Here is a 17,395-nt window from a genome sequence, read left to right on the forward strand (position 1 = left end):
AACCCGGCTTAAATTCAAATCGAAAATGGGTCGCGGACTTACGCCCGGCGGTAGGCGCTGGGCTGCGTTTTCTATATACGTCATGATCCAAACAGACAGGGACTGACCAAATGCGGCTCTGCGTTGGAGTTGGCATAACACAGACTCGATTGGCGCTGTTGGTGATCCCGAAAAAAAATGGCGCGTTTGGTGACACCAACGGTGTGGATCTACAACTGAATGGTTATAGCAGTAGACATTATATATTTTGGAAGGGGAAGCACGGCTCGACACAACACACCACAAGTCCACAACACAACACAACTGTAGGTCAATTAAGCTAGGACGAGAGAGGAGGCATCATGGAGCTACTCGGAGTGGCCTCTGACAGAGGGGCGCCTCTGCTTGTGGGCTCGCTGCTCGTGGCCGTCGCCATCTTCATCCTCATGCTGCTCAGGCCCGACGGCAGGCACGGCCGCCTTCCCCCGAGCCCCATGGCACTCCCGTTCTTTGGCCACCTCCACCTCATCCGCCCGCCTCCCCACCGCGCATTCGACAGGATCATCGCGCGCCATGGGCCCCTCGTTTACCTCCGGCTTGGCCCTTCCGCCCACTGCGTCATCATAGGCTCTGCGGGCGTGGCACACGACGTCCTCAAATTCGAGGGCAGCATCCCGGAGCGGCCGCTAACGGCCGTCACGCGCCACCTCGCCTACGACTCGGTGGGCTTCGCCTTCGCGCCCTACGGTCCGCACTGGCGCTTCATGAAGCGCCTCTACATGTCGGAGCTGCTCGGCCCGCGCACCATCGAGCAGTTGCGCCCCGTCCGCGCCGCCGAGCTTGCAGGGGTCTTGCGTGTGGCGACAGCAGCGTCTGCCAAGGGGGAGACGTTGGACATGAGCAGGCAGCTCATTCGCATGTCCAACAACGCCATCATGAGGATGGTGGCCACCGATCTGCCGGGCGACATGGCTGACGCGGCCCATGACTGTGCCAAGCAGGTAGCGGAGCTGGTGGGCGCGTTCAACTTGGAGGACTATGTGCCGCTCTGCCGCGGCTGGGATCTGCAGGGGCTCGGCCGGAGGACACGCGGCGTGCACGCAAAGTTCGACGCGCTCCTGGAAACCATGATTAAGAACAAGGGGAAGGAGCGGCGCGAGGTAGCAGACAAGGCTAATGCCAAGGACCTGCTTGACATTCTCATGGACGCGGCGGCAGACCCGACTGCTGAAGTCAAGCTCACCAGGGACAGCATTAAGGCATTTGTCCTAGTGAGTATCCCACTTTGCCCTTGTGGATAAAGTTGAGTTGGGTGGGTCTCAAGTCTCGACTCTCTAATAATTATATTAATATTACGTAGGACATCTTCACTGCCGGGTCGGATACGACGGCCACCACCGTGGAGTGGATGATGGCAGAGCTGCTGAACCATCCGCACTGTCTGCAGAAGCTGCGGACGGAGCTCGACGCCGTGGTGGGCAGGTCACAGCTGGTGGGCGAGCCGGACGTGGCGCAGATGCCGTACCTGCAGGCAGTGCTCAAGGAGACCTTGCGGCTGCGGCCGCCGGCAGTGTTCGCCCAGAGGGAGGCGATGCAGCCCATATACGTCCGCGGGTACACAATCCCTGTCAAGACGTCGGTCTTCTTCAACATCTTCACCATCGGGCGCGATGTGACGTGGTGGGAGGAGCCACTCGAGTTCCGGCCGGAGCGGTTTATGCCCGGCGGGGCCGGTGAGGACGTGGACCCCAAAGGACAGCACCTGCAACTAATGCCGTTCGGTAGCGGGCGCCGCGCGTGCCCCGGCATGGGGCTGGCCATGCAAGCCGTACCGGCGTTCCTAGCAGCGCTGGTGCAATGTTTCGACTGGGAGGTGCCAAATCCGCCGCTAGATGGAGGACGAGGTGGGGCTGGTGAGTGCCAGGAAGCAGCCGCTTGTGCTCCTTCCCATGCAGCGCCTTCATCCACTACCCCTACCATAAATTGTTCCAGGATCCCATTGTATCCTCTAGCCCTGTCCTTCCATATAACGCTACCACTTTCATATATCTCTATATCTTCAGGCATTAATTTACAACACGCAGGTTTATTGGGCACACGGATCCTGGGTCGTTGATTTGCGTGAAGATTCGTGCTTTGGGTTATGTATACATATCGTTCCACTTTCGTTTATGTGTGTAATAAATTCGTATATCCTGGCTATACACCTGTTGGTGTGGGACCCCATACCTGTGGTGTGGGGTCCCTAAACAATGTAACGTACAAATATAGAACCGATGAGAAAAAACGATTGGTTAAAACAGGACCTGCTGGGTTGAGTGACTGACATTGAAATTGAGTTTTAAGGTCAAAAGTTTTGACACAGCAATGATTCGGAAAGTTGCAGCCTGGGCCGAGCTACGTGGTACCCTTTATCCAGGCTGTCCACTTGCATTATAATCCGTGCATGTCCACTGTGTAGCTACTATTTTGCCAGTGAGCAGATGTTTGTCTACATGCATGTGAGGTGTGCTGATGTGTGTGAGAGAGGAAAGTAAGAGAAAGAGCTTATGTGATGCGAGAAGAATGGATCCGCATGCATGTCAAAGAGCTTATACTATTTTTCTATAGCTGCATGCATGTGAGAGAGAAAAGGAAAAGTGAGAGGTGATGTGGGAGAACCGAAGAGAAGAAGGGAGAGAGAGGTGTTGTCTGACAATGTGAGAGAAAAGGAGAGCAGAGAGAGCCGTTGTGAGAGAAGAGAGGGAGGTGTTCTTCATGTATCAGAAAGTAGAGAGAGGAGCTGTCCGTGAGAGAGAAAAGGAAGAGAGAAAAGGAAGAGAGAGAGTATTGATGCAGTTTAGGAAAGGGAAGAGTGTGAGTGTGCCTGCGTCCTGTACACGGTCGGTCATACGTGGAACATGGCTCGAAGTCCGAGAGGGGTAAAGAATCTCTTGTAGTATGAGCAATATTAATTCACCTGAGACTGTGAATCAAGTCAGAGTGGCCATATATCTCAATAAATATACAACTAACAATACTAGTAGTATGCCCATGCATTGCCACGGGCTTCTGAAATATTTTGCTGAAGGTATATAAAATAATACATGTAAAATATCACGTGAAGAGACAATATAGCATGAAAACAATTGCATAATAATTGAAGTCTACTTCACTTGTAATGTAAACTGATAATAAAAAGGTAAATTAACGATGTATACACATAAATCGATGATCCAATTAAAAATATATTACAAATTATTAAAATCTACTTGATGCGCTTAAGATATTCTCGCACAATATCAAGAAAGTTTTTTTTTCATTCACACGATGCTTGAGCAAGTATAATAAAAACTGCTTTCTCAACTCATACCCATCATGTAAAAACAATAGTAAAACGCCCGTGCATTGCTACGGACAGCTACGGACAACTATGCATATAAATGAATCAGAGAAACAATTAAAGTCGTATTCAACGTCTAAGCTTATTTTTTCCTCATACATCCGAATGTGTTCGGACATCAAACGGGCCACTACAACTGTCTTGATAGTCCGGATGCCCCAAATCCGGCCCATATGTGAGAAAGAAATGTCGCTATCCAGACTATTCGTGATGTTATCTTCAACATGTGAAACCAACGCAAAACCCCACCACCACGACACACCCTCTCCTTTTCTCGTCTCCTTCCCGCTCTGTTTCCCGTCGTAGTGGGTGACGTCCGCCTCACTTTTACCATGACACCCTCTCTCCTTCACACCATACTTCCTCATAGACCGTTAAGGAGGAGTCCCCCTTAATGCCTGCCCCGCTCTCCGCCATGATCCCCTCCCACGTGTTCGTTTGTTTTCACCACTGCCATCAAGAGGGAGGAGGTATTGCGCCGCCTGTGGCGCGCCCAAAGCCAAGAATGCAAATTTGTAAGTAAACATACCAAACCCAACCTCCGTCACGCTCACTCTTATCACAAAATCCATCAACTTGTATTTTAAGTGAGCCGGTGATCAACATTGCCATGGCCGCCAGCAGCAAGGGATAAGGGCGGCAACCACCTTCCCATCTTAGTGGGAGTACCTCCTGGTTCTATACTGGCCCACCCTTCATCCCGGGCTCTACAACCACAGTTCCACGCTCACTAGTAGAAAACGGGCCATTAGTCCCGGTTTAGAGGGCCTTTAGTCCCGGTTCTGGAACCGGGACTAAAGGGTCGGTACGAATGCCCAAACCTTTAGTTTCGATTTGCTTACGAACCGGGACTAAAAGAGCTCCATGTGGCCGCTGTCTGGAGCTCCACCTTTAGTCCCGGTTGGTAACACCAACCGAAACTCATCACTGCTCACTGCTCAATTATGAACCACTCATTCCAAATTGTCTAACTTCCCGATAGGTCACCCATCCTCTCACTACTCCAGCCCGAGCACGCTTAGCTTTCGAGGTCTATTCCCCCTAGTTTCCAAGTCTACACTTATTGTTTTCCTGGCAATACTTAGCTGTCAATCCTATTAACCCTTAGGAGTTGAACTTGAGCATTAAGCACCGTTTGAGTTTGAAACTATTATTCTAAAAAACAATAATTATTTAGTAACACATATATTTCTTGAATAAGTAGTTTGACCATAGTTTGACCACAGTTTGACAAGATTTGACCATAATTTGACCACAGTTTGACCAAAAGTCAAAAAAACTAAAAATAATTATTTATTAACACTAATATTTCTTGAATATGTAGTTTGACCAAAGTTTGACCACAATTTGACCAAAATTATAAAAAACTGAAATTTGGGCATATCTTTTTTCCTTTTAGAATTTGAGGATTCTAAAAATTTGCAAACTGGCCTACGGCCGTCAAAATTGGATGCGGAATTTTGTGCTGATTTTTTTCATATATTATGTGAATTTTTTTCGACATCGTATGCAAAAGATATGGCCGTTTTACTTTTTCATAACATTTTTCTGCAAAACATGTCCAAATTGAAGTTTTTTAATTTTCCTAACTAATAGATGTAGTAACATAACTACATCTCGGAGGATTTTAATTTTTGAAGTTTTTATCATTTTCTTTTGCTTTTTACAAAACTGAAAAAGGCAATAAGGTGGGTTGAGTTTGAAAATGGGACATTTAGTCCCGGTTTGAGACACGAACCCTGCCCTTTAGTCCCGGTTCGTATCTCAAACCGAGACTAAAGGTCTAACTTTAGTCTCAGTTTGAGACACGAACCAGGACTAAAGGGCACCACACCCTTTAGTCCCGGTTCGTGTCTCAAACCGGGACAAAAGGTCTCATTTGAACCGGGACTAATGCTCCATTAGTCCCGATTCGTGATGCAACCGGGACTAATGTGTACAGCAAGCTATGACCAAAGCCCTGTTTTCTACTAGTGGCTCATGTGTTCTCATGGAAAAGAAAGCTATGCATAAAAATGTTCGTCCAGAGCATGAAAAATGTCAATGGTTCTCTCCGCTTCCATCCTCACGCGTACATGCCTGATTTAATCAGATATTAGTGAATAAACAAATAGATAATTAAACGACATGTCTGAAGCGCACACACACACAACACACACACACAACATGTCTGAAGCACAACGACATGTATCCATTAAGAACTGAACTACTATAAATAAATCTAGTTAAGAGATTTGAGAAAAAGAATTGCACTGATAGTAGTAGCAATCAATTAAGACCTAGGTTTTTCTTAATCGCAACATGGTACCTAGATTCAAATACAAGAAAAGAAGTCAATTCTAACCATGAAGTAGAAAACTGGCTTCTACATGTGCCCTTGACAATTAAGAGAGTTACAGGTTTTTCCGCGAGATAAGTAAACACAATTTTACAGAAACTGCTATAAACATCTGGTTATGGATAAAAGGAGGCAATTAAGAAACAAGATATTAGATCTAAGTAAACATAATTTTACAAATACTTTGCTGCAAATATCTGGTACCAGATAGAGGAAGACAATTAAGAAAGAACAACAAATCAGAAGAGAGATAATCAATAAATACTCGTGGAGTTGTAGAGTTGTATTGGAACTCTAGAAGCTAGCGGCAGTCTGTCGACTGGCCTACTGCACGCTCTACTAAAAAAAGAAGCAAAGTGAGTCATCATTTAAATCAAGTACTTGCATCTTGTTATATTAAAACATTCTTTTGTAACCTTCATCATATTCCAATAATGATTTATACTACCAAGATATTAGCTTCTGTCTCTCTCACATCTCATATATATCATTAATGACATGTACAATAAGCAAAAATTTGTTTTTATGCATCAGATTACCTGAGATCATCTGCAACGACATGGTACGTAATCAAGAAAGATGGCAATATAAAATAAATTATTATCGAATCTGACTTGAGATAGTAAACTAACTTAGTGGCATTTCATCAAGGACTATCATAAATCACGCAGTTCATTATCACAAAAAAAGGGGGCCAATTGTCTATATGGCTGCATGTCTCAGTACAAAAAAAGGGGGCCAATTGTCTATATGGCTGCATGTCTCAGTAGCACATGGGAGAATATATTGAAGCAGAAATAGAATATATGGCTGCATGTCTCAGTACAAAATATAATGTCAAAACAATATATAAATTACGAACTTATCATAATGTAGAAAATATGGAACATAGCATTGCATGAGGTATTTTCATGGAAAAAAATGGGTACCCATGTGATAATTCTAACTGACACGATCCTTTGAAATTTCTGTCATATACTTATTCACATGAGCGTGGGAATCAGAGCATGTAAATGTGGTGAACCACAAATGATAGGTTGTCTATGTGAAATGCTAAAATTTCAGATTGTATGACCAAAAAAGTTTATATGTTGAAACCGGAAGCACGGCTTCCGGTTTATATGTTGTAGACACTGAAAACTTTGTATCTACTACCCCTGACAAAGTTGCATCCTTTCTATCTACGACCAGAAAAAAATAGCTTCCTTTCTGAGTAGAAAAAAACATAAATTCTTCCAATTGCATGAGCCAGGGCAGCTGCACTCTTCCAATTTGTCTCTACAAAATTGTTCCAGCTGGAGCGGGCCACCATATCAAAATCGGATTTAGAAGAGTTATATCAATGGCAATACAATCAGTGCAGAGCAGAACAACACACAAGTCAAGATTTGGTGGAGAGGGGAAGGTACCGTACCATGAACCGGAGGGAGGCCGAGGTCCGGTGTCTCGTCGAGGCCTAGGTCCAGCAGCTCGTCAAGGCGGAGGTCGTGCGGCTCGGTTATGGAGAAATAGAAGACACGATTATGGAGAAACACCGAACAGTAATATGAAATTTTAAAGCACACCACCGACTAAAATTGCCTCTTCAAGTTTCCTGGTACAAGCCTAAAATTATCACAGGAAGATAATAATGGTGAGGGTGTGCATCTTTTTCTGCTTTCAAGCTTGGTGGTGTTTTTCTAAGCCTACTTCCAATTTCTGCATGCTAAACTGTCCGATCAAGTAACTGAACTGTCCTAATTCCTTAGCATAGTGGGCCAGTTCGCTTAGATGATCAGACAACACATTCTGGATACCAGTAAAGATCTTAAGTGCCTTTTGTTTGTTCAGTTGATCTATGGATCCGGTGAGGTTACTGTAGATGATATCCAACTTTGAAGGAAGGTCAGCTCTAAAAGGGTTCACCACCGGCCTATATGCAACACCTAGCTTTATCTCCTCCTGCTATTTCTGAATACAGTGTAGTACTATCACGGCTACAGTTTACCAATTCTGGTCACAGAGCACAAGCTAGGTGTGTAAATAATGCATTGAGATATTGTTCGAACTAACAGAAAGTGCTACTGGGGGGATGGAAAATGAGGTAAAAAACTGAACCTGCTTTTAACTGCTGGTCAATAATGAACTCTTTCTCCTTCAGGTTATGGCACAAACTTGAAAGCCTGGAACAAATGGCCTACTTTCTAGAAACAGAGAAACACAATAAGGGGATATAGAAGTGATAAAAGGTAAACACCCAACACCAGCGAACATTTTGTACAAACTCGTTGTATAATCAATACCACTGATAGCTCATCCTTAGATCCTAAACCTTCTGGAAAAAACTCAAATTCCAGAGAAGAATGTTGTATCTGGGTAAATATTTATGGTGGAATTCCTATTAAATGTTGCTCTGCTCCAGTAAAGATAATGGTAGTTACACCAGAACATCATGCACAAAAATGACCTCTCTGAGGTATGAATTATACGGTGCCGTGGAAAGGAATGAATGCAGCAGCTAGCTAGAAAGAAAGTGAGCAAAACACTATACTGCAAATAAAGGACTTTATGTGAGGGAGAATATTACTTACTTGTGTATGTGAGATTCAGGAATGCAACACCGATGCTTGTGATCCCTGCCAGCTCACCTAAAATTGAAGTAGCCTACTCAAAAGAAAAGTGGGAAAGTCAACATACATATAATCAAGACCATAGTTGTCCTGCCCAAGTGAGACTTTCCAAAAATCCCATCCAATTCATGAAACCAGGACAAGATCTTTACATATACACCAATTTTGCAATCACAAGCACGAACTTCTCTTGTGTGCAAGCATCATATCTCAGGCAATACCATCAATTTCGGAAATTATTGAACTATTTTGCCCTCTTTGGAGTCTGGACACAACCACATCTTTCTCCCTCGTGCTTTACTAGTCCATCCAATTGACGGTTCATCAGAACTCTAAGGTAGCCAGTCTGCAGATTGGGAATAGTTGAGCTTCAGAACGCAAGGCAAACTTACTTGCTTGAGGACCGGGGGCGGCGGGGCGGAGGCCAAGCTGAGTGGGAGCGCGACGGGCGGCTCCGGCGGCGAGCGGATCCAGGGGCGGGGCGGCTCCGGCGACGACCTGCGGCAAAGGGCGACCCGCGGCGGCCCCGGCTAGCGGCGACCCGTGGAGGCTCCCGCGGTGAGTGGCTCCCGCGGGCGGCGGCTGCAGCGGCGAGCGGCTCCCGCGGCTGCTTGGGCTGCGGCTTCCGCGGGCGGCGGCTCCTGCGGTGAGCGGCTCCTACGGAGGCTCCCGCGGCGAAGGGCGGATAGCGGCTGCCGGAGTTCTACCGGAGTTTGCGGGGCAGCGAATGGCGCGGGAGGAGGAGGAGGGGGAGGTCGTGCGTGCAGGGTTGAGTGTCGTGCGAAGAGGGAGGTCGGAGAGGGCAGGAGGAGGGGGGTCATCGGCGGGTGAACCGCGTCGTCGTGAGGTGGAGACGACAGATCGGGGATTGGGGTGCGGCGGCGGGTGCGGCTGGAGGCGGGGAGACGAGGGGCAGCTAGGGTTTGAGGGAGGGAGGGAGCCTCGTTCGTCTAATTTTTCGCGTTACGTGCGAGGGGGCCTCGTCCCTGGTTAAATTTCGTAGATTTTTTTCTCTCCGATTTTCTCTTGATCGAGATCGACCGGTGGTTTGGCACCTTGACTTCGTGGGGGCATCGCTAGCCCAGAATTTTTTTTTCAACGGCCCTCGAGGGCTCGCTGGGAGGTGAAAGGGAGGACGAAAAAAACCAGTAGAGGTGGGACAAAAATTAACCGGTGAGCAGAGACTACCAACTGAGACATTAGGAGTAGAGATATGGTTGAGATAGAGGGTACCATTGAGCTGAGTCTACGTAAAACCACTCTCGCAATGATTTCACCAAAAGTACAGTCACTACTGAGAAAATCATCGTTACTGAGTTCTTTTATATTTGCCGAGTACGAGAACACGGGATCACGGCAAAACTCATCTAAGCTGAGTATAGTTCTCGGCACACAGTAGGACACGACACATGGGTAGCTCTGCCGAGCCCTTGTAAGAAACTCGGCAAACATAAAGGCACTCGGCTTATGCATAGTATGCTGAGAGCCCTGCAGAAGGCACCCGACAAATAGGAACCACGTGGCACGGCCGTTTGCAGCTGACGACACCGTGACGGTGGAAAAATAGGAACCCTAGCGGCCGCTCCCATTCTTTGCTCGGTCGAGGGCCGGCCGCCGCTCGTCGGCGCCGCCGGCCTTCCCCTCCACCTTTGGCCCTATACGTACCCACTGGCCACCGTCGTGCTAGCTAACCGTCGGGTTCGGCGTCGACCGAGGCCGCTCGCACCCTCCTAGCCGCACGTCACCGGCCCCAAGCTCGTCGTTGATACGTCTCCAACGTATCTATAATTTTTGATTGTTCCATGTTGTTATATTATCATTCTTAGATGTTTTACAATTATTTTATAACAACTTTATATCATCTTTTGGGACTAACCTATTGACATAGTGCCCAGTGCCAGTTGCTGTTTTTTGCTTGTTTTTTACATCGCAGAAAATCAATATCAAACTTAGTCCAAACGCAGCGAAACTTTTTGGAGATTTTTTTGACCAGAAGACATCCATTGGGCCAAAGGAGTACCAGAGGGGTGCCCCGAGGGGGCCACAGCCCACCTGGGCGCGCTTGGGGGTCCAGGCGTGCCCTGGTGGGTTGTGCCCACCTCGGTGGCCTCCCGCACCGCCTCTTCGCCATATAAATTGCCAAATATTCCAAAAACCCTTGGGAGAACCCTAGACTGGAAGTTCTGCCGCCGCAAGCCTCTGTATCCACGAAAACAAATCTAGACCTTGTTTCGGCACTCCGCCAGAGGGGGAGATCATCACCGAAGGTCATCTTCATCATCCCTATGATCTCCATAATGAGGAGGGAGTAGTCCACCCTCGGGGCTGAGGGTTTGTACCAGTAGCTACGTGTTTAATCTCTCTCTCTCTCCCTCTCTCTCTCTTGTGTTCTTGATGGCACGATCTTGATGTATCGGGGGCTTTGTTAATATAGTTGGATCATATGGTGTTTTTGTTGGGGAACGTAGTAATTTCAAAAAAATTCTACGCACACGCAAGATCATGGTGATGCATAGCAACAAGAGGGGAGAGTGTTATCTACGTACCCTCGTAGACCGAAAGCGGAAGCGTTAACACAACGCGGTTGATGTAGTCGTACGTCTTCACGATCCGACCGATCAAGTACCGAACGCACGGCACCTCCGAGTTCAGCACACGTTCAGCTCGATGACGTCCCTCGAACTCCGATCCAGCCGAGTGTTGAGGGAGAGTTTCGTCAGCACGACGGCGTGGTGACGATGATGATGTTCTACCGACGCAGGGCTTCGCCTAAACACCGCTACGATATTATCGAGGTGTAATATGGTGGAGGGGGCACCGCACACGGCTAAAAGATCGTTGATCAATTGTGTGTCTAGAGGTGCCCCCTGCCCCCGTATATAAAGGTGCAAGGGGGAGGCCGCCGGCCAAGGAGGAGAGGCGCGCCTAGGAGGAGTCCTACTCCTACCGGGAGTAGGACTCCCCCCCTTTTCCATGTTGGATTAGGAGAGAGGCGGAAGAGGTGGAGGGGAGGAAGGAAGGGGGGGCGTCGCCCCCCTCCTTGTCCTATTCGGACTGGGGGGGAAGGGGCGCGCGGCCCTGCCCTGGCCTCCTCTCCTCTCTTCCACCTAGGCCCAATAAGGCCCATTAAGTTACCGGGGGGTTCCGGTAACCTCCCGGTACTCCGGAAAAATCTCGATTTCACCCGGAACACTTCCGATGTCCAAACATAGGCTTCCAATATATCAATCTTTATGTCTCGACCATTTCGAGACTCCTCGTCATGTCCGTGATCATATCCAGGACTCCGAACAACCTTCGGTACATCAAAACATATAAACTCGTAATATAACTGTCATCGTAACGTTAAGCGTGCGGACCCTACGGGTTCGAGAACTATGTAGACATGACCGAGACACCTCTCCGGTCAATAACCAATAGCGGAACCTGGATGCTCATATTGGTTCCCACATATTCTACGAAGATCTTTATCGGTCAGACCGCATAACAACATACGTTGTTCCCTTTGTCATCGGTATGTTACTTGCCCGAGATTCGATCGTCGGTATCTCTATACCTAGTTCAATCTCGTTACCGGCAAGTCTCTTTACTCGTTCCGTAATACATCATCCCGCAACTAACTCATTAGTCATAATGCTTGCAAGGCTTATAGTGATGTGTATTACTGAGTGGGCGCAGAGATACCTCTCCGACAATCGGAGTGACAAATCCTAATCTCGAAATACGCCAACCCAGCAAGTACCTTTGGAGACACCTGTAGAGCACCTTTATAATCACCCAGTTATGTTGTGACGTTTGGTAGCACACAAAGTGTTCCTCTGGTAAACGGGAGTTGCATAATCTCATAGTCACAGGAACATGTATAAGTCATGAAGAAAGCAATAGCAACATACTAAAGGATCGAGTCAAAACCTAGCGCGCAGCAATGCGGTAGCGCGAGGCCGAGCAGGGGGGCGGGCGAGGGTGGGTCGGGACCCCCCCTCCCCTCCCCCTGCGAGGCCGAGATAGGAACGAGCCGGAGTAGGCGACGACACGGCGTGCCGAGTCGTCGCATGCGGAGGCGAGTCCGTCAATCTGTGACCCCAATATCTATCTTAGGGGTGTGGCTCTAGGGTGCGTGCGGTGGGGGTGGAAACAGAATAACCGCATCGCGTCCTGTCAAAACCTAGCGCGCAGTAATGCGGTAGCGCGAGGCCGAGCAGGGGGGAGGGGGGTCGGGACCCCCCTCCTCTCCCCCTGCGAGGCCGAGACAGGAACGAGCCGGAGCAGGCGACGACGCGGCGTGCCGCGTCGTCGCATGCGGAGGCGAGTTCGTCAATCTGTGACCCCACTATCTATCTTAGGGGTGTGGCTCTGGGGTGCGTGCGGTGGGGGTGGAAACAGAATAACCACACTACGTCCTGTCAAAACCTAGCGCGCAGCAATGTGGTAGCGCGAGGCCGAGCAGGGGGAGGAGGGTCGGGACCCCCCTCCCCTCCCCCTGCGAGGCCGAGACAGGAACGAGCCAGAGCAGGCGACGACGCGGCGTGCCGCGTCGTCGCATGCGGGGGCGAGTCCGTCACATCCATGACCCCACTATCTATCTTAGGGGTGTGGCTCTAGGGTGCGTGCGGTGGGGGTGGAAACAGAATAACCACATTGCGTCCTGTCAAAACCTAGCGCGCAGCAATGCGGCAGCGCGAGGCCGAGCAGGGGGGAAGGGGGAGGGACCCCCCTTCCCTCCCCCTGCGAGGCCGAGACAGGAACGAGCCAGAGCAGGCGACGACGCGGCGTGCCGCGTCGTCGCATGCGGGGGCGAGTCCGTCACATCCATGACCCCACTATCTATCTGAGGGGTGTGGCTCTAGGGTGCGTGCGGTGGGGGTGGAAATAGAATAACCACATTGCGTCCTGTCAAAACCTAGCGCGCAGCAATGCGGCAGCGCGAGGCCGAGCAGGGGGGAAGGGGGAGGGACCCCCCCTCCCCTCCCCCTGCGAGGCCGAGACAGGAACGAGCCGGAGCAAGCGACGACGCGGCGTGCCGCGTCATCGCATGCGGAGGCGAGTCCGTCACATCCGTGACCCCACTATCTATCTTGTTTTTATGTTGTGTATTTTAGTTAGATATGAACTTCATCTGTTTTTGTACTTGAACTTCTTCTTTTTATTTCTTAGTGTTTATTTATTCATATGCCTTTACTTCTTTGATTAGAGTACTTGAACTTATGTTCTTTATTTTTGAACTTCTTTCTCTTGTTTTTTAGGTGCATATTTGTGTATGTATTTTTCTTCCCTTGGTAGTGTATTTGCCATCAATTTTTTGGTTTTAAGGATATCAGCAGTGCTGTTGTGTGATCTTATCTCATTATAATAGATGCATTCAAATGGTCCATTCATTTATCTATAGATGTATTTACCTTTTTAGCTGTTGGGGGGTAAAACTGTAATTTCACCAGCGCTCAACATCCACGACAGAGAGGCATTAAGTGACCATCTCCCTCGCCACTACCTGTCAGAAAACCCCTCTCCCCCTGTCGCTCGCTCTCTCCCCCCTCTCCGTCGCTCCGCCACCTTCATCGCCTGCAACTCCCCCCTATTTCTCCGCCCCTGTCCCCTGCCCTCGTGAGTGGAGTAACCGGCGCACGCCCCCGCTCCTATTTCTCCCCCACGCCCCGCTCTCCCTCGCCCAGCCCGCTCTCTTCTGCTCTGAAGTGAGGGCGGCAACTGCCTGCGTGGTTGCAAGTTGCGCGTGGCGTCGTGGGGAGTGGAAGAACCGCCGCGGATTCGTGTGTGCGGGGGTCGTTTGGAGAGGTACAAATGCTGCCCCCTATTGCTTGCATTTAGTTTCGCCAGATCTGTCGAGGCCTGCCTGTTTCTTCTGTGTGCTCACGCGTCCGCCTCCTACCCCCTTCTTCTGATGGTTTGGTGGGAGATTAGGTAGGGTTCTTGTGCGTGTGGTGGCTGGATTGCATTCCCCCGTGGTCAGATTTGTTTGTGAGATGCTTGTGTGTGCTATTTGTCCCTTCAGACTTGTGTGGATTTCATTTCCCCTTTGTTGATTTTAGTAGTCAGATGCATGTAAGAGAGGGTGTGGTGTGATGGTTGATGTTGGATCTGATGTATCTAATTGCATTAGTGCTGTGGATTTCGAAGTCTAGATTATGTCTGTGACATTCTAGTTAGTTTATGGATACATTTTTTGTTGTGCTTGCGTAGATGTGCTACTGTTCATCTTTTCATACTTGTTGGTATGTTCAAGTTGTTTCATCCTAGGGTTTGATTCAGTTTCTTTTTGTATTTTGTTGTATGATTTTCTACTTGCTAACTTTATGCAATCAATCCCCTATTTTTAGTAGGTTGTTCCAGTGTTTGGAGTTGCATTCATCAAGGCGGTTGTGTTGTCATGGCTTCAAAACCTTCTCCAGGTATCTTAATGTAGTTGGATCTTGTATTTTAAATAGCAGTATTCTTATATATGTCTGCCTATATCTTCACTTAGTTTTCTTGTTGGACTGCCAGTCTTAATAGTGTGAACTTCTAACAAAGGTTATGTGTATGCATTTTACCCTTAGTTTGAGTTAGTAGAGTGTTGCTTACTTTTTAGTTGATGATTTGCAGGTGAAACTATGTCACCAAGTGTTGTTGGACTTCCCAAATGTTTCATATTTATAGTGTATATCTTTGTTTTTTTGTTATCATGTTCATGGTATTGATATTTAGTTTGCCTCTGAAATACTATTTGTGGTCATGCTACATCTTTTTTATGTGCTACTTGCTTGGGTCACATAGTTGAACTTCTGGTTTTAATTATTGTTTGTTTATAATGAAATTTGGTTGAACTTCTGTTATGCACATTTTGTTTTACTGCTTTGTTATATATTGTTGAACTTCTGGACATTCATCTTATATGTAGTAGTCCCTCTGGTGTAGATTGTTTTTGTATTTAGTATGTAAATTTTAGATTGTTTGTTGTGTTTACTGCTTTGTTAGGTATTGTTGAACTTCTGGGTACTGGACATTGATGTAAAAGTAGAAGTCCCTTTGGTGTAGGATTGCGGATTAGAACTCAGCTGCCTTTTTACTTGCATTTTTTGTAGTTGGTGATGAGTTGAATAGTTCTGAAAAAATGCCTCTGATCAAGATGGAGCTTCAGAAGTTAATACTGATGCTCCAATATCTGATGCGGCTAAATCACCCATTATTCCTTTGACTGTGATTGCTGAGGTTGCTTCGAGCCTTGAGAATTTTTCAAGCCTCGAGGAACTTGCTTCTGCAGCTCTTGCTTCACCTAGTATGTGAAACCCCTTTTCTTTTCATTTTAAATTCTCGAGCCATGTTTTTTTAACTTGTTCCTGTCGGTTGTTTTTGTTTTTGTTCCTGACTTTTTTTATTTTTTGCTTTGATTTTTTGTGTTCTTTGCAGATGTGTCCACAGAGGAGGAAGCTGTGAACACCATCAACGATGTTTTATCTGAGTTGGATTATCAGAAAACCCTGCTGCTGCTGAGCAGGAGGCTCCGTTAGTCAAAGGTTGTGATTCCGTTCCGGATCCTTTATGCTCTCTTCAGATGTCAGAGACGCAGTCGCAGTCTGTTGATGGCACTGAACTTGTCACACAACCTGAGGATGTGCCTCTTCAGCTTCTTCTGGAGGACGAACGTAAGAGGAAGAAGCAAGAAGATTTTGAGAAGAAGAGGGCGGCCCGCCTTCAGAAAGGTTCTGATGTTCCTGGATCTGTTCATGCGGCTGAGCTCACGGTTGAGGAAGACGTGGCGTGTGGCACTGATGGCACTGTTGTCCCTGTTAAGAAGAAAATCAAGAAGACCGCTGCGAGGAAGCATTTAGTTGGTGAAGTTACTCCTCGGAGGATCCCAAGTGTTTCAAGGCCTGCAGAACTTGCTGAAGATGAAGTGCTAGGCCTCGGTGGTACGCCACGCCGTAGTCGTTGTGTGATTGCCACTGCCGCGCCTCCACCTTCTCCGCTTGGTGCTGGTGCATCTGGTAAGGGGAAGAAATGCGGCGTCAAGCGCAAGGTTGCACCTGCAAAGGTCAACAAGGGTGAGAAGAAGCGTTCTCGTGTTAATCCAGAGGACAAGGATGATGCTGATTTCAACGCTGATGACGAGGACAACGACAATGATGATGCTGCAGCTAATCAGGTATGAATGTCTTGTGTTTACCGCTTTTTAGAGCATTTGTCGCTATTTGTTGTAGTTTTTGTGTTTTTAGGACTGCCTTGGCGTACATAGCTGACTTTCTGCTCCATATAGACGATTCAATTAGCCTATCTGCTTTGCTTTTATGGTATTACTGCCTTTGTGTACATAGTTGGACTTCTGGATATATACATGAAGAAACTAGCTTAACTTGTTGGTATACATGTTTTATTACTGCCTTGGTGTACATGGTTGAACTTTTGCTTTGTAAATTTCCAACATTTGTGAAAGCGTGTTAACTTGTGGTCATACATGGTTGTACTGCCTATGTAGACATAGTTGTACTTCGGAAATACATGTTTTATTACTGACTTTGGTGTACATGGTTGAACTTCTCCTATGTAAATTTCCAACATTTTGATAGCATCTTTACTTCTGTTCATACATGGTTGTACAGCCTATGTAGACATAGTTGGACTTCTGAAATGTACTTCGTATGTAGGCATCAGTGGAATTTGGTGTAGCTTGTATATCTCATTGATCTGCCTTTTCTCCTTGTCATTGCATTTTTTTCAGTACCAGCTTGTGAAGCGGCCTGAGAGGAGGAAGAGAGGATGCAAAGCGCCCGAAGAACGTAGCCAAGGAGGAGATGAGGCAAAACGTTTTAACAAGACGGTTCGCTGCTCACTAAGAGAGGTCAAGATGTGTGCGGAAATGCTACAACTTAGGCACAAGACGAAGGTTATCAACGCTGGTTTTGGTTGTGTGTTTGACTTGAAGGTTGATTCAAACATTTCTCGTCCTTTGATGGGCAACATCTACCCGAGGATTGACCCAACAACCATGATTCTGGACATGGGTGAGGCGAACAAGGTTCTGCGTATTACAAGTGAGGCTATTCACCATATGTTTGGATTCCCTCAAGGTAATCGTACCCCTCCTAGGCCCTCGAA

At 47.6% G+C, this 17,395-nt stretch overlaps 2 long non-coding RNA genes and 1 pseudogene across 2 annotated transcripts; 1 reads left to right on the top strand and 2 right to left on the bottom strand.

Moving 5' to 3' along the window:
• The first annotated feature begins 309 nt into the window (after window positions 1-309).
• On the top strand, window positions 310-2,081 carry LOC109764061 (cytochrome P450 93G2-like; annotated as a pseudogene).
• A 4,453-nt stretch (window positions 2,082-6,534) lies between these two features.
• LOC109739884 (uncharacterized) lies at window positions 6,535-7,488 on the bottom strand. Its single transcript, XR_005753654.3, has 2 exons — window positions 7,114-7,488; window positions 6,535-6,994 (listed from the first exon to the last, which is right to left on the bottom strand). It is a non-coding gene; the product is annotated as an uncharacterized lncRNA (long non-coding RNA).
• A 132-nt stretch (window positions 7,489-7,620) lies between these two features.
• Window positions 7,621-8,830, bottom strand: LOC141040169 (uncharacterized). The gene is made up of 3 exons (XR_012201074.1): window positions 8,701-8,830; window positions 8,270-8,342; window positions 7,621-7,882 (listed from the first exon to the last, which is right to left on the bottom strand). It is a non-coding gene; the product is annotated as an uncharacterized lncRNA (long non-coding RNA).
• Window positions 8,831-17,395: the final 8,565 nt, after the last annotated feature.

The sequence above is a fragment of the Aegilops tauschii genome, chromosome 1 (genome assembly GCF_002575655.3).
Source record: "Aegilops tauschii subsp. strangulata cultivar AL8/78 chromosome 1, Aet v6.0, whole genome shotgun sequence".
In the NCBI taxonomy this organism is placed as follows: Eukaryota; Viridiplantae; Streptophyta; class Magnoliopsida; order Poales; family Poaceae; genus Aegilops; species Aegilops tauschii.